A 24,367-nucleotide genomic window follows, 5' to 3' on the forward strand; every position below is an offset into this window, starting at 1 on the left:
TCAAAAAGCGACCCCAATGATTAGCAAACATATTTTAGGACCAAATGCGCACCGAAATGTATGCATTTAAATAAATAAAAATCTGATAAGAGCGTGTACGTTCGTTGATTGATTACTCAACTAAAAAAGGGGATATTTGTCATAAAACGGCCTGGTTTGAGAGGAACATACGTCTATGTATCTGTTCTATGTCTCCTATTTCTATGCTCTTGGTACGCCCTGTTCATTTCGACGGGTACTCCCCTCGCATCATCCGATCCGACGCCACTGCTTAGCTCCTGCTGCCCTGATTGTCTCCAGGGCTGCTTAACTCCTATTTATCCTGTTGTTTTGGGGTTTTTGTTTTGCTTTGAAGGGACTATTTCATTGTCTGGGATTTTATTCAAGACCTGGATATAATACGAAGTGTTTTTGTTCGTTTTGGATCGAGGTGTGTGTGTGTGTGTGTGGAGCTCGCCTGTCTTCTTGGTTGGCTTGGGAAAAGCCACTGCGTATCAAATAGCAGGTAAACCATCGCTATGCTACCCCAACTAGTTAGGTATCGTACTTAGCTAGTAAACAAAACGATTTAGTTAACTAACACGACGTAGCTAAACTGTCATTTAAAAAAATAAAACGTCATTTAAAAAAAATAGCTAACGTTAGCATGCTAACTGGCTAACTGCTATTGTCGGTTCAACTGGACAGACGTTAGCATGCTAACTGGCTAACTGCTATTGTCGGTTCAACTGGACAGACGTTAGCATGCTAACTGGCTAACTGCTATTGTCGGTTCAACTAGACAGACGTTAGCATGCTAACGTTTTAGTGTCTTTAGATGAACGGCTCAATTTTATCGAGAGTTACACTACTTAGCTAGCTTATTTATTATTATTATGTTCACTAACGTTACTTTTGAGAGAAATAGGCAGGACTGCTCATGATTTAATGTCATGTGCAGTAAATCGGTGTAATTTCTTTAGCTGTGCTCAACAACCCAAATCCTATAGGATTCATTTTTTTTAGTGGGGGGAAATGGATCATCCACATATTAGTGATGATGATAAGAGCTGGCTTGACCTACTCCTTATGTTCGGACATCGGTTTCATCGTGTGCTGCAACCACAATGCGTTTCATTAATCATTGCATAGGGCCTATTCTGCAGTTTTCTGTGACAGTTTCGTAAGTGTTTCCCCTACAGTGAAAGAGAAATCGCCAGGCTGCTGCTCATGCTATGGGAATGCTCTCTGGTTAAGGAGGGCTTGCTGGGGACTGGGAGTAGTTTAGTAGTACACTTCATAAATGAAACCAATGGCTCTGGTCCAGTGCGTCTTGATAATGCTGAGCATTAATTTCACTAACGCCAGAGCTACTGAAAGCACTGCTCCTTTGAAACGTCCAGTGACAATGACAGCGCTCCTTATACAGAGAGGATGAATATGAGATGGCCTCTGTCTGGGGTTTGGTGACTGGCTTTGGTCAAATATTGATGGGACACAAAAGTGCGTACACACACACACACACACACACACACACACACACACACACACACACACACACACACACACACACACACACACACACACACTGTGGCTGTTAGTGAAAGTAGATTATATACACCAAGCGTATCTTTTAAGACGGCCTAGCTTGGTCTCTAGTTGATCAAAACACTCAATTCTGTACAGAACACCGAGTTTATGGTTAATTTTCCAAATGGTGCCCAATGCAATGTTCTCCAGGGCTCTGGTGAGTAGTATTATACTAAATAGGGCCACACTGGTTGACACTAGTAGTCACTTGTTAGTTGTGGACTGTCCCTCCTGACTCCTTTACCACCAGTGGCTGCATCAGGAGCAGGCCGGCTGTTGCTAAGATACCTTTGGTGCAAAGATCCATTCATAAAGACCCAGTCGTCGTCATTTATCAACCGTTTTGGCATAACTGGAGATTGTAGGATTTGTGTGCGCCGCATATGGGATTTATCAAACTGATGTACGGAACGCGTGTGCAATGTTTTCATTGATAAATCAGGGCCATATTATATTTGTGCTCTCCTGAATGAGTGCTGCACCCCTGCTTAGTAAACAGCATCCATTCACCTTTTTATGGTAACAGAAACGCCCTCGTTTGCTGTATGATTTGGAAATGTTGAAACTGGGCTATAAAAGAGAGATGGCCCATTTGATAAGATTTCTGTAAAGGTGTGGGCGGACTCTTGTCTGCAGTGACAGCCCACCGCCTATAACGAGTGCCAAACACTGGCCGTGCATTCTGCAAGATCGATCGTCTATTGAAAAAAACATGTTGAAGTAAATGCAGTCTACAGCCCACAGTTCTATGCAAAAGACAAATGGTTTAATATTTTATCAATACAGGATTGTTTCTCGTGCCTTGGCCCTGAGGTGAAATGGGTTATGTCTAGAGCCCGACCGATTTGTGATTTTATTTTTTTGTTTATTCTGATTTTAGTGTAGAAACATTTAAATTATTTGTATTATTATAGCTGAAATTTAGAAATAATAACTTGGTGAAATAATAATTACACTCAAATGAAAGTTTCTTAGATCTTTCCAGACCTAAAAAAGAATCCCCTGATTTGTTTTAATGCATTGTTGTGAGAAAATCCAGCATTTTTTTAAAATTTATTTTAGTAGTGTGAAACCTGGGGGAAATTCAGAACTTGGAAAAACTAAACCAAAACTGAATTTTTGTGTAAAAAAAAAAAAGTAAAACGTGTAAACTGATTTTTAAATGCCCCTAACATTATTTTTGGCTGTGCATGACTGCACTATACCGTGTCATCCTGCAGCACAGCATTTTGGGGAAAGTTGAGGTCAAGTCCAATATTGACTATGCATCCAAGAGGGAAAGAGGTTGTGGCATCCTATAAATGTTTTAGTGAAATATAATACATCACATTTTAGCAGACGCTTTTATCCAAAGTGACTTAGTCATGTGTGAATGCGTTTTTAATTATGGATGGTCCTAGGATTCAAACCCCAATATCCTGGCGTTGTAATGCTCTATCAAGATGCATGATGGGTTATAAATGCTTTGTGAAGCCTCCATGTTCAATGTGATTTATAAGGCCTTTATTAAGCCACACTTGTCGCTAATAAAACACAGGTTTGTCACATTTGACATAGTCGTTTATGTCACATTTATGAACCCTTTATAAAGCATGACATACAGTTTATAGATTTGTAACACATTTATCTAGTGTTTGTGAAGCCGTTTTATAAGATGCACGTCCATTTAAAGCGAGACATTAACTTCCAAGTGCTAATCATAGTAGGCTACACTTTAGGTAAAACCTTAAAACACAAAGGTTTAGGTGAAAACACTGTTTCGGCCTATATCATTGGATCCTTTGAGGAACTTTGGTTCAGGTTATGATATGAACAAAGGAATCTCGCCCGAGAGCATATTTCTGTCCTGCCCTTTGAAGCAGGACATGTAATGTCCGAGGCCTTTTCATTGTTTGGTTATGTCCAGTCCGGGGGATGGCTTTCACCTCTCTGGGAGGAAGGACGTCAGCATTGCTCAGCAGCTGAAACCTGGTTCCATCAGAGTGAAAGCAGGGTGGTATGCTGCTGGCCTTCTCTAGAGTTGAACCAAGTGCTTAGCCTGTGATGTTAAGCCACATTATCCTGCCTCCATGCACCTAGTCTAGAGTTGAACTAAGGCTGAGCCTGTGATGTTCAGCCTCATTATCCTGCCTCCATGCACCTAGTCTAGAGTTGAACTAAGGCTTAGCCTGTGATGTTCAACCTCATTATCCTGCCTCCATGCACCTAGTCTAGAGTTGAACCAAGTGCTAAGTCTGTGATGTTCAACCTCATTATCCTGCCTCCATGCACCTAGTCTAGAGTTGAACCAAGTGCTAAGTCTGTGATGTTCAGCCTCATTATCCTGCCTCCATGCACCTAGTCTAGAGTTGAACTAAGGCTGAGCCTGTGATGTTCAGCCTCATTCCGCCTTCTGTTTGTTTTGTTTGGTGTGACGGAACCGTGGTGTCCTAGCAACCGGCTGCATCAGGGGGATAGGTGACGGTAGCTCAGTTAGTGTCCCGACCTAGCCTACAGTACAGAAACTGTTTGTATAGAGATACACTGACTGACTGACTGAAGACTGCTCATGTCTAGGAGGGTGACTGTGTTTAGTTGAGGTGAAGTAAATAGTCAGGGTGTTCATACAGAACCATTCGGAATGGGGAGGTCCGGTTCGGACAACCTGAGTGAAAACATGACACACGTAGAAGCAGTAGGCCTACATGCTATTGTAACAGTATAACTTTAGACCGTCCCCTCGCCCATACCCGGGCGCGAACCAGGGACCCTCTGCACACATCAACAACAGTCACCCTCGAAGCATCGTTACCCATCGCTCCACAAAATCCGCGGCCCTTGCAGAGCAAGGGGAACCCCTACTTCAAGGTCTCAGAGCAAAGTGACGTCACTGATTGAAACGCTATTTAGCGTGCACCACCGCTAACTAAGCTAGCCGTTTCACATCCGTCACACTATGCCTGAGCTGCATTGTGTGCCTCCTGAGTAAATCTGACCATCCTGGTGTCATAGACCAAGATGGAACGTAGTAAACGTAAATTCTGGGACACTCAAATTAGTGTGATATGTTACGTTTGGTTATATAAGACAACAAAAAAAACACATTTAAGCTGGTTGGTCGGGGTGGATGAGGACGTATTGATTTGGAACTGGGCTTACCTCCTGGGTGGATGAGGACGTATTGATTAGGAACTGGGCTTACCTCCCGGGTGGATGAGGACGTATTGATTAGGAACTGGGCTTACCTTCCGGGTGGATGAGGGCGTATTTATTTGGAACTGGGCTTACCTCCCGGGTGGATGAGGACGTATTGATTAGGAACTGGGCTTACCTCCCGGGTGGATGAGGGCGTATTGATTTGGAACTGGGCGTGCCTCCCGGGTCTGACCGTGAATTCGGCTCAAAACACAAAATGACTTAATTAAGCACGTGTATTTTTGGTCTTTATTTGGTTCCCTGTTCAGGATCAGCTACTTTTCCTGGGGTCCACACCAAACATACGTTTAAAACGACACACAGCCTGATTAGTAGGAAGACCTAGTCCTTAACCGTGTCTGAACCACACTGTCTTTGGGGCGGCAGGTAGCCTAGTGGTTAGAGGAGGCAGGTAGCCTAGTGGTTAGAGGAGGCAGGTAGCCTAGTGGTTAGAGGAGGCAGGTAGCCTAGTGGTTAGAGGAGGCAGGTAGCCTAGTGGTTAGAGGAGGCAGGTAGCCTAGTGGTTAGAGGAGGCAGGTAGCCTAGTGGTTAGAGGAGGCAGGTAGCCTAGTGGTTAGAGGAGGCAGGTAGCCTAGTGGTTAGAGGAGGCAGGTAGCCTAGTGGTTAGAGGAGGCAGGTAGCCTAGTGGTTAGAGGAGGCAGGTAGCCTAGTGGTTAGAGGAGGCAGGTAGCCTAGTGGTTAGAGGAGGCAGGTAGCCTAGTGGTTAGAGGAGGCAGGTAGCCTAGTGGTTAGAGGAGGCAGGTAGCCTAGTGGTTAGAGGAGGCAGGTAGCCTAGTGGTTAGAGGAGGCAGGTAGCCTAGTGGTTAGAGGCGGCAGGTAGCCTAGTGGTTAGAGGCGGCAGGTAGCCTAGTGGTTAGAGGCGGCAGGTAGCCTAGTGGTTAGAGGCGGCAGGTAGCCTAGTGGTTAGAGGCGGCAGGTAGCCTAGTGGTTAGAGGCGGCAGGTAGCCTAGTGGTTAGAGGCGGCAGGTAGCCTAGTGGTTAGAGGCGGCAGGTAGCCTAGTGGTTAGAGGCGGCAGGTAGCCTAGTGGTTAGAGCATTGGAATAGTAACCGAAAGGTTGCAAGATCAAATCCCAGAGCTGACAAAGGTAAAAAAAAAACAGCTTGGAAAATTCCAGAAAAGGATGTCATGGCTTTAGAAGCTTCTGATTGGCTAATTGACATCATTTGAGTCAATTGGAGGTGTACCTGTGGATGTATTTCAAGGCCTACCTTCAAACTCAGTGCCTCTTTGCTTGACATCATGGGAAAATCAAAATAAATCAGCCAAGACCTCAGAAAAACATTGTAGACCTCCACAAGTCTGGTTCATCCTTGGGAGCAATTTCTAAATGTCTGAAGGTACCACGTTCATCTGTACAAACAATAGTATGCAAGTATAAACTCCATGGGACCACGCAGCCATTATACCGCTCAGGAAGGAGACACATTCTGTCTCCTAGAGATGAACGTACTTTGGTGCAAAAAGTGCAAATCAATCCCAGAACAACAGCAAAGGACCTTGTGAAGATGCTGGAGGAAACAGGTACAAAAGTATCTATATCCACAGTAGAACGAGTCCTATATCGACATAACCTGAAAGGCCGCTCAACAAGGAAGAAGCCACTGCTCCAAAACCATCATAAAACATCCAGACTACGGTTTGCAACTGCACATGGGGACAAATATCATACTTTTTGGAGAATTGTCCTCTGGTCTGATGAAACAAAATAGAACTGTTTGGCCATAATGACCATTGTTATGTTTGGAGGAGAAAGGGGGAGGCTTGCAAGCCGAAGAACACCATCCCAACCGTGAAGCACGAGGGGTGGCAGCATCATGTTGTGGGGGTGCTTTCCTGCAGGAGGGTCTGGTGCACTTCACAAAATAGATGGCTTCATGAGGCAGGAAAATTATGTGGATATATTGAAGCAACATCTCAAGACATCAGTCAGGAAGTTAAAGCTTGGCTGCAAATGGGTTTTCCAAATGGACAATTACCCCAAGCATACTTCCAAAGTTGTGGCAAAATGGCTTACGGACAACAAAGTCAAGGTATTGGAGTGGCCATCACAAAGCCCTGACCTCAATCCTATAGAACATTTGTGGACAGAAGTGAAATAGCATGTGTGAGCAAGGAGGCCTACAAACCTGACTCCATTACACCCAACTGATTGTGGAAAGCTTTTGGAAGGCTAGCCGACACGTTTGACCCAAGTTAAACAATTTAAAGGCAACGCTACCGAATACTAATTGAGTTTATGTAAACTTCTGACCCACTGGGAATGTGATGAAAGAAATAAAACCTGAAATAAATAATTCTCTCTACTATTATTCTGACATTTCACATTCTTAAAATAAAGTGGTGATCCTAACTGACCTTAAACAGGGAATACGAGGATTACATGTCAGGAATTGTGAAACTGAGTTTTTAAACATATTTGGCTAAGTCGGAAGTTTACATAGGTGGCTGACCTTGACCGAATCCTTGGCTTGTAGGTGCTGGAACTGCTCACAGGACAGGACCCAGAGCCTGTTTCTGGAGGCTGAGGCTGTTTCTGGAGGCTGAGGCTTGTTTCTGGAGGCTGGGCCTGTTTCTGGAGGCTGAGGCTGTTTCTGGAGGCTGGGCCTGTTTCTGGAGGCTGGGCCTGTTTCTGGAGGCTGGGCCTGTTTCTGGAGGCTGGGCCTGTTTCTGGAGGCTGGGCCTGTTTCTGGAGGCTGGGCCTGTTTCTGGAGGCTGGGCCTGTTTCTGAAGGCTGGGCCTGTTTCTGAAGGCTGGGCCTGTTTCTGAAGGCTGTTTCTGAAGGCTGGGCCTGTTTCTGAAGGCTGTTTCTGAAGGCTAGAGGCTGTTTCTGAAGGCTAGAGGCTGTTTCTGAAGGCTAGAGGCTGTTTCTGAGGGCAGAGGCTGGAAGCAGAGGCTGAGGCTGTTTCTGAAGGCTGTTTCTGAAGGCTAGAGGCTGTTTCTGAAGGCTAGAGGCTGTTTCTGAAGGCAGAGGAAGAGCCAGGAGATTATGTGATGTTGCGTTATCATATTATGTATTTTATCTGTCGTTTTTGTTTCCTGTTTGGACCCCAGGAAGAGTAGTGGAGATCCCAATAAATACTACTAATGTTGCTGATCCTCAATACAACAAAAAATACTTAAATGAGTCCATTTGAATTGAAATGCTGTAGAATTCCTATGGAGGACTGCTTCTTCTGGTTAGTGCCAGTATGGCCGACCTGTGGCTTCAAAGCCTCTCATTGGCCAATACATAGCATCATCAACCCAGGGTTTCTATACATCTCTAATTACAGCTGGTACTGTCATGTAGTCAGTACAGTGCTGCCCCTGTGTTCATTTAGCATGACTACCTTTTTTGGGGGGGGGTAAATTTAACCGACTAAAACGAGATATAAAGTATGGAAAAAAGATCATGGAGATCCTCTGGAAAACTGAGTCAGTGTGGAAGTTGTGCATCCGATACTGTAGTGTAGGTTGGACAGTCGGCTGATACTGCTGTGTTTTCTCTCTGACTTAGACACAGTTTTTTTGTGTGTGTTTTTTTGACTGTTTTGAGTCAAGGTTACCACACACTAAACCCTGAGCTATGCTCTCCGTACGCTCTGTGTGTGGACTAGAGTGACAGCCATCCATTTGACGGTCGAAGTGCAGACCGAAGGTTTGTTTGTTCTAAGAAGTCCCCTAGATGGGAATATGGGAAAATCTAACCAGTCCCAAATGGGACCCTATGTCCTACATAGTGCACTACTTCTGACCAGAACCTTATGGGCCCTAGTGCACTATGTAGGGAATAGGGTGCCATTTTGGAACATCCTAGACTGATAATGACTCGTCAGTTCTGATAAGCATGTGTAAGTATGCTTGTTTTTCTTCATGTGAGTCATTGATTTCTTAGGAAAGTATGCTGTTGCTTCCATTCAGTTCTGTAGATGGGTCTGAACTTGCAGAGTTAACCTGTTCTATAGTTCAGGAGGAAGATGTAGGCTAGATGATGTGTCAAACTCAAGACTGGCCCGTTCAGACTGGCCCGTGAGCCCGTTCAGACTGGCCCGTGAGCCCGCTCAGTATGGCCCGCGGGTGGTTCGAGTTGGTTTAAAAAAAAAAAAAAAAAAACTCAAGCAACATTGAAATGATTAATAATTAAATCTAACCTGTGAAGAAATGATCTATAGTCTGTTCACCCTTTCCAGTCATCTATAGTCTGTCCAGTCATCTATAGTCTGTCCACCCTGTCCAGTCATCTATAGTCTGTCCAGTCATCTATAGTTGGTTCACCCTGTCCAGTCATCTATAGTCTGTCCAGTCATCTATAGTCTGTCCACCCTGTCCAGTCATCTATAGTCTGTCCAGTCATCTATAGTTGGTTCACCCTGTCCAGTCATCTATAGTCTGTCCAGTCATCTATAGTCTGTCCACCCTGTCCAGTCATCTATAGTTGGTTCACCCTGTCCAGACATCTATAGTCTGGCCAGTCATCTATAGTTGGTTCACCCTGTCCAGACATCTATAGTCTGTCCAGTCATCTATAGTCTGTCCAGTCATCTATAGTCTGTCCACCCTGTCCAGTCATCTATAGTCTGTCCAGTCATCTATAGTTGGTTCACCCTGTCCAGACATCTATAGTCTGTCCAGTCATCTATAGTCTGTCCAGTCATCTATAGTCTGTCCAGTCATCTATAGTCTGTCCAGTCATCTATAGTCTGTCCAGTCATCTATAGTCTGTCCAGTCATCTATAGTCTGTCCAGTCATCTATAGTCTGTCCAGTCATCTATAGTCTGTCCAGTCATCTATAGTCTGTCCAGTCATCTATAGTCTGTCCAGTCGTCTATAGTCTGTTCACCCTGTCCAGTCATCTATAGTCTGTCCAGTCATCTATAGTCTGTCCAGTCATCTATAGTCTGTCCAGTCATCTATAGTCTGTCCAGTCATCTATAGTCTGTCCAGTCATCTATAGTCTGTCCAGTCATCTATAGTCTGTCCAGTCATCTATAGTCTGTCCATCCTGTCCAGTCATCTATAGTCTGTCCAGTCATCTATAGTCTGTCCAGTCATCTATAGTCTGTCCAGTCATCTATAGTCTGTCCAGTCATCTATAGTCTGTCCAGTCATCTATAGTCTGTCCAGTCATCTATAGTCTGTCCAGTCATCTATAGTCTGTTCACCCTGTCCAGTCATCTATAGTCTGTCCAGTCATCTATAGTCTGTCCAGTCATCTATAGCCTGTCCACCCTGTCCAGTCATCTATAGTCTGTCCAGTCATCTATAGTCTGTCCACCCTGTCCAGTCATCTATAGTCTGTCCAGTCATCTATAGTCTGTCCAGTCATCTATAGTCTGTCCAGTCATCTATAGTCTGTCCAGTCATCTATAGTCTGTTCACTCTGTCCAGTCATCTATAGTCTGTCCAGTCATCTATAGTCTGTTCACTCTGTCCAGTCATCTATAGTCTGTCCACCCTTTCCAGTCATCTATAGTCTGTCCACCCTGTCCAGTCATCTATAGTCTGTCCAGTCATCTATAGTCTGTCCAGTCATCTATAGCCTGTCCACCCTGTCCAGTCATCTATAGTCTGTCCAGTCATCTATAGTCTGTCCAGTCATCTATAGTCTGTCCAGTCATCTATAGTCTGTCCAGTCATCTATAGTCTGACCACCCTGTCCAGTCATCTATAGTCTGTCCAGTCATCTATAGTCTGTCCAGTCATCTATAGTCTGTCCACCCTGTCCAGTCATCTATAGTCTGTTCACCCTGTCCAGTCATCTATAGTCTGTCCAGTCATCTATAGTCTGTCCAGTCATCTATAGTCTGTCCAGTCATCTATAGTCTGTCCACCCTGTCCAGTCATCTATAGTTGGTTCACCCTGTCCAGACATCTATAGTCTGGCCAGTCATCTATAGTTGGTTCACCCTGTCCAGACATCTATAGTCTGTCCAGTCATCTATAGTCTGTCCAGTCATCTATAGTCTGTCCAGTCATCTATAGTCTGTCCAGTCATCTATAGTCTGTCCACCCTGTCCAGTCATCTATAGTCTGTCCAGTCATCTATAGTTGGTTCACCCTGTCCAGACATCTATAGTCTGTCCAGTCATCTATAGTCTGTCCAGTCATCTATAGTCTGTCCACCCTGTCCAGTCATCTATAGTCTGTCCAGTCATCTATAGTCTGTCCAGACATCTATAGTCTGTCCAGTCATCTATAGTCTGTCCAGTCATCTATAGTCTGTCCACCCTGTCCAGTCATCTATAGTCTGTTCACCCTGTCCAGTCATCTATAGTCTGTCCAGTCATCTATAGTCTGTCCAGTCATCTATAGTCTGTCCAGTCATCTATAGTCTGTCCAGTCATCTATAGTCTGTCCACCCTGTCCAGTCATCTATAGTTGGTTCACCCTGTCCAGACATCTATAGTCTGGCCAGTCATCTATAGTTGGTTCACCCTGTCCAGACATCTATAGTCTGTCCAGTCATCTATAGTCTGTCCAGTCATCTATAGTCTGTCCAGTCATCTATAGTCTGTCCAGTCATCTATAGTCTGTCCACCCTGTCCAGTCATCTATAGTCTGTCCAGTCATCTATAGTTGGTTCACCCTGTCCAGACATCTATAGTCTGTCCAGTCATCTATAGTCTGTCCAGTCATCTATAGTCTGTCCACCCTGTCCAGTCATCTATAGTCTGTCCAGTCATCTATAGTCTGTCCAGTCATCTATAGTCTGTCCAGTCATCTATAGTCTGTCCAGACATCTATAGTCTGTCCACCCTGTCCAGTCATCTATAGTCTGTCCAGTCATCTATAGTCTGTCCACCCTGTCCAGTCATCTATAGTCTGTCCAGTCATCTATAGTCTGTCCAGTCATCTATAGTCTGTCCAGTCATCTATAGTCTGTCCAGTCATCTATAGTCTGTCCAGTCATCTATAGTTGGTTCACCCTGTCCAGACATCTATAGTCTGTCCAGTCATCTATAATCTGTCCAGTCATCTATAATCTGTCCAGTCATCTATAGTCTGTCCACCCTGTCCAGTCATCTATAGTCTGTCCAGTCATCTATAGTCTGTCCAGTCATCTATAGTTGGTTCACCCTGTCCAGACATCTATAGTCTGTCCAGTCATCTATAGTCTGTCCAGTCATCTATAGTCTGTCCAGTCATCTATAGTCTGTCCAGTCATCTATAGTCTGTCCAGTCATCTATAGTCTGTCCACCCTGTCCAGTCATCTATAGTCTGTCCAGTCATCTATAGTTGGTTCACCCTGTCCAGACATCTATAGTCTGTCCAGTCATCTATAGTCTGTCCACCCTGTCCAGTCATCTATAGTCTGTCCAGTCATCTATAGTCTGTCCAGTCATCTATAGTTGGTTCACCCTGTCCAGACATCTATAGTCTGTCCAGTCATCTATAATCTGTCCAGTCATCTATAATCTGTCCAGTCATCTATAGTCTGTCCACCCTGTCCAGTCATCTATAGTCTGTCCAGTCATCTATAGTCTGTCCAGTCATCTATAGTCTGTCCAGTCATCTATAGTCTGTCCAGTCATCTATAGTTTGTCCAGTCATCTATAGTCTGTCCAGTCATCTATAGTCTGTCCACCCTGTCCAGTCATCTATAGTCTGTCTAGTCATCTATAGTTGGTTCACCCTGTCCAGACATCTATAGTCTGTCCAGTCATCTATAGTCTGTCCAGTCATCTATAGTCTGTCCAGTCATCTATAGTCTGTCCACCCTGTCCAGTCATCTATAGTCTGTCCAGTCATCTATAGTCTGTCCAGTCATCTATAGTCTGTCCAGTCATCTATAGTCTGTCCAGTCATCTATAGTCTGTCCACCCTGTCCAGTCATCTATAGTCTGTCCAGTCATCTATAGTTGGTTCACCCTGTCCAGACATCTATAGTCTGTCCAGTCATCTATAGTCTGTCCAGTCATCTATAGTCTGTCCAGTCATCTATAGTCTGTCCAGTCATCTATAGTCTGTCCACCCTGTCCAGTCATCTATAGTCTGTCCAGTCATCTATAGTCTGTCCAGTCATCTATAGTCTGTCCAGTCATCTATAGTCTGTCCAGTCATCTATAGTTGGTTCACCCTGTCCAGACATCTATAGTCTGTCCAGACATCTATAGTCTGTCCAGACATCTATAGTCTGTCCAGACATCTATAGTCTGTCCAGTCATCTATAATCTGTCCAGTCATCTATAGTCTGTCCACCCTGTCCAGTCATCTATAGTCTGTCCAGTCATCTATAGTCTGTCCAGTCATCTATAGTCTGTCCAGTCATCTATAGTCTGTCCAGTCATCTATAGTCTGTCCAGTCATAATATATAATAATAATAATAATATATGCCATTTAGCAGACGCTTTTATCCAAAGCGACTTACAGTCATGTGTGCATACATTCTACGTATGGGTGGTCCCGGGGATCGAACGCACTACCCTGGCGTTACAAGCGCCATGCTCTACCAACTGAGCTACAGAAGGACAGTCATCTATAGTCTGTCCAGTCATCTATAGTCTGTCCAGTCATCTATAGTCTGTCCAGTCATCTATAGTCTGTCCAGTCATCTATAGTCTGTCCAGTCATCTATAGTCTGTCCAGTCATCTATAGTCTGTCCAGTCATCTATAGTCTGTCCAGTCATCTATAGTCTGTCCAGTCATCTATAGTCTGTCCAGTCATCTATAGTCTGTCCAGTCATCTATAGTCTGTCCACCCTGTCCAGTCATCTATAGCCTGTCCACCCTGTCCAGTCATCTATAGTCTGTCCAGTCATCTATAGTCTGTCCAGTCATCTATAGTCTGTTCACTCTGTCCAGTCATCTATAGTCTGTCCAGTCATCTATAGCCTGTCCACCCTGTCCAGTCATCTATAGTCTGTTCACCCTGTCCAGTCATCTATAGTCTGTCCACCCTGTCCAGTCATCTATAGTCTGTCCACCCTGTCCAGTCATCTATAGTCTGTCCAGTCATCTATAGTCTGTCCACCCTGTCCAGTCATCTATAGTCTGTCCAGTCATCTATAGTCTGTCCAGTCATCTATAGCCTGTCCACCCTGTCCAGTCATCTATAGTCTGTCCAGTCATCTATAGTCTGTCCAGTCATCTATAGTCTGTTCACTCTGTCCAGTCATCTATAGTCTGTCCAGTCATCTATAGCCTGTCCACCCTGTCCAGTCATCTATAGTCTGTCCAGTCATCTATAGTCTGTCCAGTCATCTATAGTCTGTTCACCCTGTCCACTCATCTATAGTCTGTCCAGTCATCTATAGTCTGTCCACTCATCTATAGTCTGTCCAGTCATCTATAGTCTGTCCAGTCATCTATAGTCTGTCCAGTCATCTATAGTCTGTCCAGTCATCTATAGTCTGTCCAGTCATCTATAGTCTGTCCAGTCATCTATAGTCTGTCCAGTCATCTATAGTCTGTCCAGTCATCTATAGTCTGTCCAGTCATCTATAGTCTGTCCAGTCATCTATAGTCTGTCCAGTCATCTATAGTCTGTCCAGTCATCTATAGTCTGTCCAGACATCTATAGTCTGTCCAGACATCTATAGTCGGTTCACCCTGTCCAGTCATCTATAGTCTGTCCAGTCATCTATAGTCTGTCCAGTCATCTATAGTCTGTCCAGTCATCTATAGTCTGTCCAGTCATCTATAGTCTGTCCAGACATCTATAGTCTGTTCACCCTGTCCAGTCATCTATAGTCTGTCCAGTCATCTATAGTCTGTCCAGTCATCTATAGTCTGTCCAGTCATCTATAGTCTGTCCAGTCATCTATAGTCTGTCCAGACATCTATAGTCTGTTCACCCTGTCCAGTCATCTATAGTCTGTCCAGTCATCTATAGTCTGTCCAGTCATCTATAGTCTGTCCAGTCATCTATAGTCTGTCCACCCTGTCCAGTCATCTATAGTCTGTCCAGTCACCTATAGTCTGTCCAGTCACCTATAGTCTGTCCAGTCATCTATAGTCTGTCCAGTCATCTATAGTCTGTCCAGTCATCTATAGTCTGTCCAGTCATCTATAGTCTGTCCAGTCATCTATAGTCTGTCCAGTCATCTATAGTCTGTCCAGTCATCTATAGTCTGTCCAGTCATCTATAGTCTGTCCAGACATCTATAGTCTGTTCACCCTGTCCAGTCATCTAGTCTGTCCAGTCATCTATAGTCTGTCCAGTCATCTATAGTCTGTCCAGTCATCTATAGTCTGTCCAGTCATCTATAGTCTGTCCAGTCATCTATAGTCTGTCCACCCTGTCCAGTCATCTATAGTCTGTCCAGTCACCTATAGTCTGTCCAGTCACCTATAGTCTGTCCAGTCATCTATAGTCTGTCCAGTCATCTATAGTCTGTCCAGTCATCTATAGTCTGTCCAGTCATCTATAGTCTGTCCAGACATCTATAGTCTGTTCACCCTGTCCAGTCATCTAGTCTGTCCAGTCATCTATAGTCTGTCCAGTCATCTATAGTCTGTCCAGTCATCTATAGTCTGTCCAGTCATCTATAGTCTGTCCACCCTGTCCAGTCATCTATAGTCTGTCCAGTCACCTATAGTCTGTCCAGTCACCTATAGTCTGTCCAGTCATCTATAGTCTGTCCAGTCATCTATAGTCTGTTCACCCTGTCCAGACATCTATAGTCTGTCCAGTCATCTATAGTCTGTCCAGACATCTATAGTCTGTCCAGACATCTATAGTCTGTCCAGACATCTATAGTCTGTTCACCCTGTCCAGTCATCTATAGTCTGTCCAGTCATCTATAGTCTGTCCAGTCATCTATAGTCTGTCCAGTCATCTATAGTCTGTCCACCCTGTCCAGTCATCTATAGTCTGTCCAGTCACCTATAGTCTGTCCAGTCACCTATAGTCTGTCCAGTCACCTATAGTCTGTCCAGTCATCTATAGTCTGTCCAGTCATCTATAGTCTGTCCAGTCACCTATAGTCTGTCCAGTCATCTATAGTCTGTCCAGTCATCTATAGTCTGTTCACCCTGTCCAGACATCTATAGTCTGTCCAGTCATCTATAGTCTGTTCACCCTGTCCAGTCACCTATAGTCTGTCCAGTCACCTATAGTCTGTCCAGTCACCTATAGTCTGTCCAGTCACCTATAGTCTGTCCAGTCATCTATAGTCTGTCCAGTCATCTATAGTCTGTCCAGTCATCTATAGTCTGTCCACCCTGTCCAGTCATCTATAGTTGGTTCACCCTGTCCAGACATCTATAGTCTGTCCATTCATCTATAGTCTGTCCAGTCATCTATAGTCTGTCCACCCTGTCCAGTCATCTATAGTTGGTTCACCCTGTCCAGACATCTATAGTCTGTCCAGTCATCTATAGTCTGTCCAGTCATCTATAGTCTGTCCAGTCATCTATAGTTGGTTCACCCTGTCCAGACATCTATAGTCTGTCCAGTCATCTATAGTCTGTCCAGTCATCTATAGTCTGTCCACCCTGTCCAGTCATCTATAGTTGGTTCACCCTGTCCAGACATCTATAGTCTGTCCAGTCACCTATAGTCTGTCCAGTCACCTATAGTCTGTCCAGTCACCTATAGTCTGTCCAGTCACCTATAGTCTGTCCAGTCATCTATAGTCTGTCCAGTCATCTATAGTCTGTCCAGTCATCTATAGTCTGTCCAGTCATCTATAGTCTGTCCAGTCATCTATAGTCTGTCCAGTCATCTATAGTCTGTCCAGTCATCTATAGTCTGTCCAGTCATCTATAGTCTGTCCAGTCATCTATAGTCTGTCCAGTCATCTATAGTCTGTCCAGTCATCTATAGTCTGTCCAGTCATCTATAGTCTGTTCACCCTGTCCAGACATCTATAGTCTGTCCAGTCATCTATAGTCTGTCCAGACATCTATAGTCTGTCCAGACATCTATAGTCTGTCCAGACATCTATAGTCTGTTCACCCTGTCCAGTCATCTATAGTCTGTCCAGTCATCTATAGTCTGTCCAGTCATCTATAGTCTGTCCAGTCATCTATAGTCTGTCCACCCTGTCCAGTCATCTATAGTCTGTCCAGTCACCTATAGTCTGTCCAGTCACCTATAGTCTGTCCAGTCATCTATAGTCTGTCCAGTCACCTATAGTCTGTCCAGTCACCTATAGTCTGTCCAGTCATCTATAGTCTGTCCAGTCATCTATAGTCTGTTCACCCTGTCCAGACATCTATAGTCTGTCCAGTCATCTATAGTCTGTTCACCCTGTCCAGTCACCTATAGTCTGTCCAGTCACCTATAGTCTGTCCAGTCACCTATAGTCTGTCCAGTCATCTATAGTCTGTCCAGTCATCTATAGTCTGTCCAGTCATCTATAGTCTGTCCACCCTGTCCAGTCATCTATAGTTGGTTCACCCTGTCCAGACATCTATAGTCTGTCCAGTCATCTATAGTCTGTCCAGTCATCTATAGTCTGTCCACCCTGTCCAGTCATCTATAGTTGGTTCACCCTGTCCAGACATCTATAGTCTGTCCAGTCATCTATAGTCTGTCCAGTCATCTATAGTCTGTCCAGTCATCTATAGTTGGTTCACCCTGTCCAGACATCTATAGTCTGTCCAGTCATCTATAGTCTGTCCAGTCATCTATAGTCTGTCCACCCTGTCCAGTCATCTATAGTTGGTTCACCCTGTCCAGACATCTATAGTCTGTCCAGTCACCTATAGTCTGTCCAGTCACCTATAGTCTGTCCAGTCACCTATAGTCTGTCCAGTCATCTATAGTCTGTCCAGTCATCTATAGTCTGTCCAGTCATCTATAGTCTGTCCAGTCATCTATAGTCTGTCCAGTCATCTATAGTCTGTCCAGTCATCTATAGTCTGTCCAGTCATCTATAGTCTGTCCAGTCATCTATAGTCTGTCCAGTCATCTATAGTCTGTTCACCTTCACCTTTGAATAGTAGGTTATACTGACAAATGGCTAGTTGACTTAACCATCATTTATTAGTCAAAGCAAATTTGGTATCAGTTAAGATATCTTGAAATCTAAAGTTGATGACAGTTTTTGATAAAGGCCATGCAACTTTGAGTTTTGAGAAGATTTGAAAATAGGACACTGCCTCTTTTTTTAAGACAAATGTGCCAACAGGGAGATGGACACTGCTACAGTAGGCTAGCTACGCTGAATCAACTGTCTCCGCCATATTGGTAGTATGTTCATTATTAAAGGTTGCTACAGTAGGCTAGCTACGCTGAATCAACTGTCGCCGCCATATTGGTAGTATGTTCATTATTAAAGGTTTACTTTTGTAAATCACTTTGACTTAAATAAATAAGCTCAGCGAGTAGAGTTGTGTTGCTCTGGACAGCTCGTGTGTGTTTTTACCTGCCCCCAGTGGCCATTGTTAATGTCTTACCCTGCACACAAGAGAAAATACATGTGCCCAGATAACAATAGACTGTGGATATCGACTCATCGTTACCACATTATATGGGACATTAGATTCATGCTCTCTGCCTTGGTGTAGAAATTTGACTGCAACACACACAGCAGACTGTCAAACCAGCAGTGTTTCTTGTGTCCCCTCGATTAAAAAGTTGAACAACCCCTGGGGTGGCGTAGGGGATAGTTGTGGTAATGCCCCCAGCAGGCTTGGAAGCTATTCTCAGACTAGGTTAAGAGGTGTTTCGCAAACTAGGCTACGAGGCGTTTCTCAGTCTAGGCTAAAAGGCGTTTCCCAGACTAGGCTAATGGGCTAAAAGGCGTTTCTCAGACTAGGCTAATGGGCTAAGAGGCGTTTCTCAGACTAGGCTAACGGGCTAAGAGGCGTTTCTCAGACTAGGCTAACGGGCTAAGAGGCGTTTCTCAGACTAGGCTAACGGGCCAAGAGGCGTTTCTCAGACTAGGCTAACGGGCTAAGAGGCGTTTCTCAAAATAGGCTAATGGGCTAAGAGGCGTTTCTCAGACTAGGCTAATGGGCTAAGAGGCGTTTCTCAGACTAGGCTAATGGGCTAAGAGGCGTTTCTCAGACTAGGCTAATGGGCTAAGAGGCGTTTCTCAGACTAGGCTAAGAGGCGTTTCTCAGACTAGGCTAAGAGGCGTTTCTCAGACTAGGCTAACGAGCTAAGAGGCGTTTCTCAGACTAGGTTAATGGGCTAAGAGGCGTTTCTCAGACTAGGCTAATGGGCTAAGAGGCGTTTCTCAGACTAGGCTAAGAGGCGTTTCTCAGACTAGGCTAACGAGCTAAGAGGCGTTTCTCAGACTAGGTTAATGGGCTAAGAGGCGTTTCTCAGACTAGGCTAAGAGGCGTTTCTCAGACTAGGCTAATGGGCTAAGAGGCGTTTCTCAGACTAGGCTAATGGGCTAAGAGGCGTTTCTCAGACTAGGCTAATGGGCTAAGAGGCGTTTCTCAGACTAGGCTAATGGGCTAAGAGGCGTTTCTCAGACTAGGCTAATGGGCTAAGAGGCGTTTCTCAGACTAGGCTAATGGGCTAAGAGGCGTTTCTCAGACTAGGCTAATGGGCTAAGAGGCGTTTCTCAGACTAGGCTAATGGGCTAAGAGGCGTTTCTCAGACTAGGCTAATGGGCTAAGAGGCGTTTCTCAGACTAGGCTAATGGGCTAAGAGGCGTTTCTCAGACTAGGCTAATGGGCTAAGAGGCGTTTCTCAGACTAGGCTAATGGGCTAAGAGGCGTTTCTCAGACTAGGCTAAGAGGCGTCTCTCAGACTAGGCTAACGAGCTAAGAGGCGTCTCTCAGACTAGGCTAACGAGCTAAGAGGCGTCTCTCAGACTAGGCTAACGAGCTAAGAGGCGTCTCTCAGACTAGGCTAACGAGCTAAGAGGCGTTTCTCAGACTAGGGTAACGGGCTAAGAGGCGTTTCTCAGACTAGGCTAACGGGCTAAGAGGCGTTTCTCAGACTAGGCTAACGGGCTAAGAGGCGTTTCTCAGACTAGGCTAATGGGCTAAGAGGCGTTTCTCAGACTAGGCTAATGGGCTAAGAGGCGTTTCTCAGACTAGGCTAATGGGCTAAGAGGCGTTTCTCAGACTAGGCTAATGGGCTAAGAGGCGTTTCTCAGACTAGGCTAATGGGCTAAGAGGCGTTTCTCAGACTAGGCTAATGGGCTAAGAGGCGTTTCTCAGACTAGGCTAATGGGCTAAGAGGCGTTTCTCAGACTAGGCTAATGGGCTAAGAGGCGTTTCTCAGACTAGGCTAATGGGCTAAGAGGCGTTTCTCAGACTAGGCTAATGGGCTAAGAGGCGTTTCTCAGACTAGGCTAATGGGCTAAGAGGCGTTTCTCAGACTAGGCTAAGAGGCGTCTCTCAGACTAGGCTAACGAGCTAAGAGGCGTTTCTCAGACTAGGTTAACGGGCTAAGAGGCGTTTCTCAGACTAGGTTAACGGGCTAAGAGGCGTTTCTCAGACTAGGTTAACGGGCTAAGAGGCGTTTCTCAGACTAGGCTAATGGGCGTTTCTCAGACTAGGCTAATGGGCGTTTCTCAGACTAGGCTAATGGGCGTTTCTCAGACTGGCTAATGGGCTAAGAGGCGTTTCTCAGACTAGGCTAATGGGCTAAGGGCGTTTCTCAGACTAGGCTAATGGGCTAAGAGGCGTTTCTCAGACTAGGCTAATGGGCTAAGAGGCGTTTCTCAGACTAGGCTAATGGGCTAAGAGGCGTTTCTCAGACTAGGCTAAGAGGCGTCTCTCAGACTAGGCTAACGAGCTAAGAGGCGTTTCTCAGACTAGGTTAATGGGCTAAGAGGCGTTTCTCAGACTAGGCTAATGGGCGTTTCTCAGACTAGGCTAATGGGCTAAGAGCGTTTCTCAGACTAGGCTAATGGGCTAAGGGCGTTTCTCAGACTAGGCTAATGGGCTAAGAGGCGTTTCTCAGACTAGGCTAATGGGCTAAGAGGCGTTTCTCAGACTAGGCTAATGGGCTAAGAGGCGTTTCTCAGACTAGACTAATGGGCTAAGAGGCGTTTCTCAGACTAGGCTAATGGGCTAAGAGGCGTTTCTCAGACTAGGCTAATGGGCTAAGAGGCGTTTCTCAGACTAGGCTAATGGGCTAAGAGGCGTTTCTCAGACTAGGCTAATGGGCTAAGAGGCGTTTCTCAGACTAGGCTAATGGGCTAAGGGGCGTTTCTCAGACTAGGCTAATGGGCTAAGAGGCGTTTCTCAGACTAGGCTAATGGGCTAAGAGGCGTTTCTCAGACTAGGCTAATGGGCTAAGAGGCGTTTCTCAGACTAGGCTAATGGGCTAAGAGGCGTTTCTCAGACTAGGCTAATGGGCTAAGAGGCGTTTCTCAGACTAGGCTAATGGGCTAAGAGGCGTTTCTCAGACTAGGCTAATGGGCTAAGAGGCGTTTCTCAGACTAGGCTAATGGGCTAAGAGGCGTTTCTCAGACTAGGCTAATGGGCTAAGAGGCGTTTCTCAGACTAGGCTAATGGGCTAAGAGGCGTTTCTCAGACTAGGCTAATGGGCTAAGAGGCGTTTCTCAGACTAGGCTAATGGGCTAAGAGGCGTTTCTCAGACTAGGCTAATGGGCTAAGAGGCGTTTCTCAGACTAGGCTAATGGGCTAAGAGGCGTTTCTCAGACTAGGCTAATGGGTTTCTCAGACTAGGCTAATGGGCGTTTCTCAGACTAGGCTAATGGGCTAAGAGGCGTTTCTCAGACTAGGCTAATGGGCTAAGAGGCGTTTCTCAGACTAGGCTAATGGGCTAAGAGGCGTTTCTCAGACTAGGCTAATGGGCTAAGAGGCGTTTCTCAGACTAGGCTAATGGGCTAAGAGGCGTTTCTCAGACTAGGCTAATGGGCTAAGAGGCGTTTCTCAGACTAGGCTAATGGGCTAAGAGGCGTTTCTCAGACTAGGCTAATGGGCTAAGAGGCGTTTCTCAGACTAGGCTAATGGGCTAAGAGGCGTTTCTCAGACTAGGCTAATGGGCTAAGAGGCGTTTCTCAGACTAGGCTAATGGGCTAAGAGGCGTTTCTCAGACTAGGCTAAGAGGCGTTTCTCAGACTAGGCTAATGGGCGTTTCTCAGACTAGGCTAATGGGCTAAGAGGCGTTTCTCAGACTAGGCTAATGGGCTAAGAGGCTAACAAGCAATCTGATGTGTGTACTGCAAAAAAACTGTTATTTTTCTCTGCCTCTTTGCCCTTCGACCTACTAACACCAACATTACCCCACACACACACATTACCAGCGCTGTTCTGCTCATCTGTCCCAACACTAACCCATTAATACTCCTCCTGGAATGCTGTGACATCACGCTGACAGAGAGAGTGGCCGGGAGTTGAGAGAGCAAGGAACGGAGAAGGAGGGAGAGAGGTGAAAGGTCAAGGAATGGCGAGAGGGACAGAGGACAGAGGGAGGCTGCTAGAGAACAATAGATTAATAGAGGGTATAGACACCACATTCTCAACCCTGAGACGAGACCCCACCGTCTCAACCCGGAGAGGAGACGAGACCCCACCGTCTCAACCCGGAGAGGAGACCCCACCGTCTCAACCCGGAGAGGAGACGAGACCCCACCGTCTCAACCCGGAGAGGAGACGAGACCCCACCGTCTCAACCCGGAGAGGAGACGAGACCCCACCGTCTCAACCCGGAGAGGAGACGAGACCCCACCGTCTCAACCCGGAGAGGAGACGAGACCCCACCGTCTCAACCCGGAGAGGAGACGAGACCCCACCGTCTCAACCCGGAGAGGAGACGAGACCCCACCGTCTCAACCCGGAGAGGAGACGAGACCCCACCGTCTCAACCCGGAGAGGAGACGAGACCCACGGTCTCAACCCGGAGAGGAGAGGAGTCTCAACCCGGAGAGACATCCCGAGAGGAGATTTAGACACCGTCTCAACCCGGAGAGGAGACGAGACCCCACCGTCTCAACCCGGAATGGCACCCTATTCTCAATAGAGCGAGTTTCTCACCAGAGGCCCCCACCGTCTCAACCCGGAGAGGAGACACTAGTTTTGACCCGGAGAGGAGACCCCCATGGGTCAACCCGGAGAGGAGACGAGTTTTGTCTCAGGCCTAGAGGAGACGAGTGCACTAGTTCAACCCGGAGAGGCCTATGTCTCAACCCGGAGAGGAGACGACTAGGAGAGGAGACGAGACCCCCACCGTTTGACCAGAGGAGACGAGACCCCACCGTCTCAACCCGGAGAGGAGACGAGACCCCACCGTCTCAACCCGGAGAGGAGACCCCCACCGTCTCATGGAGAGGAGACGTACCGTCTCAACCCGGAGAGGAGACGAGACCCCACCGTCTCAACCCGGAGAGGAGACGAGACCCCACCGTCTCAACCCGGAGAGGAGACGAGACCCCACCGTCTCAACCCGGAGAGGAGACAGACCCCACCGTCTCAACCCGGAGAGGCCCCCACCGTCTCAACCCGGAGAGGAGACGTGACCCCAGTTTCAACCAGAGGAGACCTCTCAACCCGGAGAGGAGTCTCACGGAGACCCCACCGTCTCAACCCGGAGAGGAGACACCCCAGTCTCAACCAGAGGCCCCCACCGTCTCAACCCGGTAGACGTAGTGCACCCCAGTCTTAACCAGAGGAGACATGTTCTCTTCTTAAGACACACCATTCACCGGAGCCTTTGACCCATTTCAACCCGGGAGAGGAGACGAGACCCCACCGTCTCACCAGAGTATAAACCCCACCGTCTCAAACAGATCTGCAAGACTGCTTGTCTCAACCCGGAGAGGAGTCTTCCCTCATCTTTTTGACCGTCTCAACCCGGAGAGGAGACGAGACCCCACCGTCTCAACCCGGAGAGGAGACGAGACCCCACCGTCTCAACCCGGAGAGGAGACGCCCCACCGTCTCAACCCGAGACGAGACCCCACCGACCTGATCCCACTGTTCAGATGAGAAGACGTCTCAACCCGGAGAGGAGACGAGACATCTCAACCCGGAGAGCTAGACCCCACCGTTCAACCCGGAGAGGAGATAACCCCACCGTCTCATAACAGAGAGACAATACCACCGTTCAACCCGGAGAGGAGACGTTCTGTCTCAACCCGGAGAGGAGACGATTCCCCACCGTCTCAACCCGGAGAGGAGACATTACCGTCTCAACCCGGAGAGGAGACGTGACCCCTGTCTCAACCCGGAGAGAGACGAAAACCGTCTCAACCCGGAGACATGCCCCACCGTCTCAACCCGGAGAGGAGACGAGACCCCACCGTCTCAACCCGGAGAGGAGACGAGACCCACCGTCTCAACCCGGAGAGGAGACGAGACCCCACCGTCTCAACCCGGAGAGGAGACGAGACCCCACCCGTCTCAACCCGGAGAGGTGTTGAGACCCCACCGTCTCAACCCGGAGAGGAGACGAGGCCCCATCTAAGTCCCGGAATGACCTGGTCTCACCCGGAGAGGCTCCCCACCGTCTCAACCCCATCCCCAGGTCTCAACCCGGAGAGGGCTGGTACCGTCTCAACCCGGAGAGGAGACTATTGTCCCCCACCGTCTCATCCCGGAGAGGAGACGAACCCCACCTGGTCAACCCGGAGGGCGAGACCCCATTGTCCCTCCGGATCAGGTCCAAATGGCCCCCACCGTCTCACCCGGAGAGGAGACGAGACCCCACCGTCTCAACCCAGAGGAGACGAGACCCCACCGTCTCAACCCGGAGAGGAGACGAGACCCCACCGTCTCAACCCGGAGAGACGGACCC

The 24,367-nt window shown here is 46.8% G+C and overlaps 1 pseudogene; it reads left to right on the forward strand.

Annotated features, from left to right (window-relative positions):
* The first annotated feature begins 251 nt into the window (after positions 1–251).
* Positions 252–24,367, forward strand: part of LOC124040459 — a 112,176-nt pseudogene continuing 88,060 nt past the window's right edge.

Source organism: Oncorhynchus gorbuscha, linkage group LG07, assembly GCF_021184085.1.
Source record: "Oncorhynchus gorbuscha isolate QuinsamMale2020 ecotype Even-year linkage group LG07, OgorEven_v1.0, whole genome shotgun sequence".
NCBI classification, from domain to species: domain Eukaryota; kingdom Metazoa; phylum Chordata; class Actinopteri; order Salmoniformes; family Salmonidae; genus Oncorhynchus; species Oncorhynchus gorbuscha.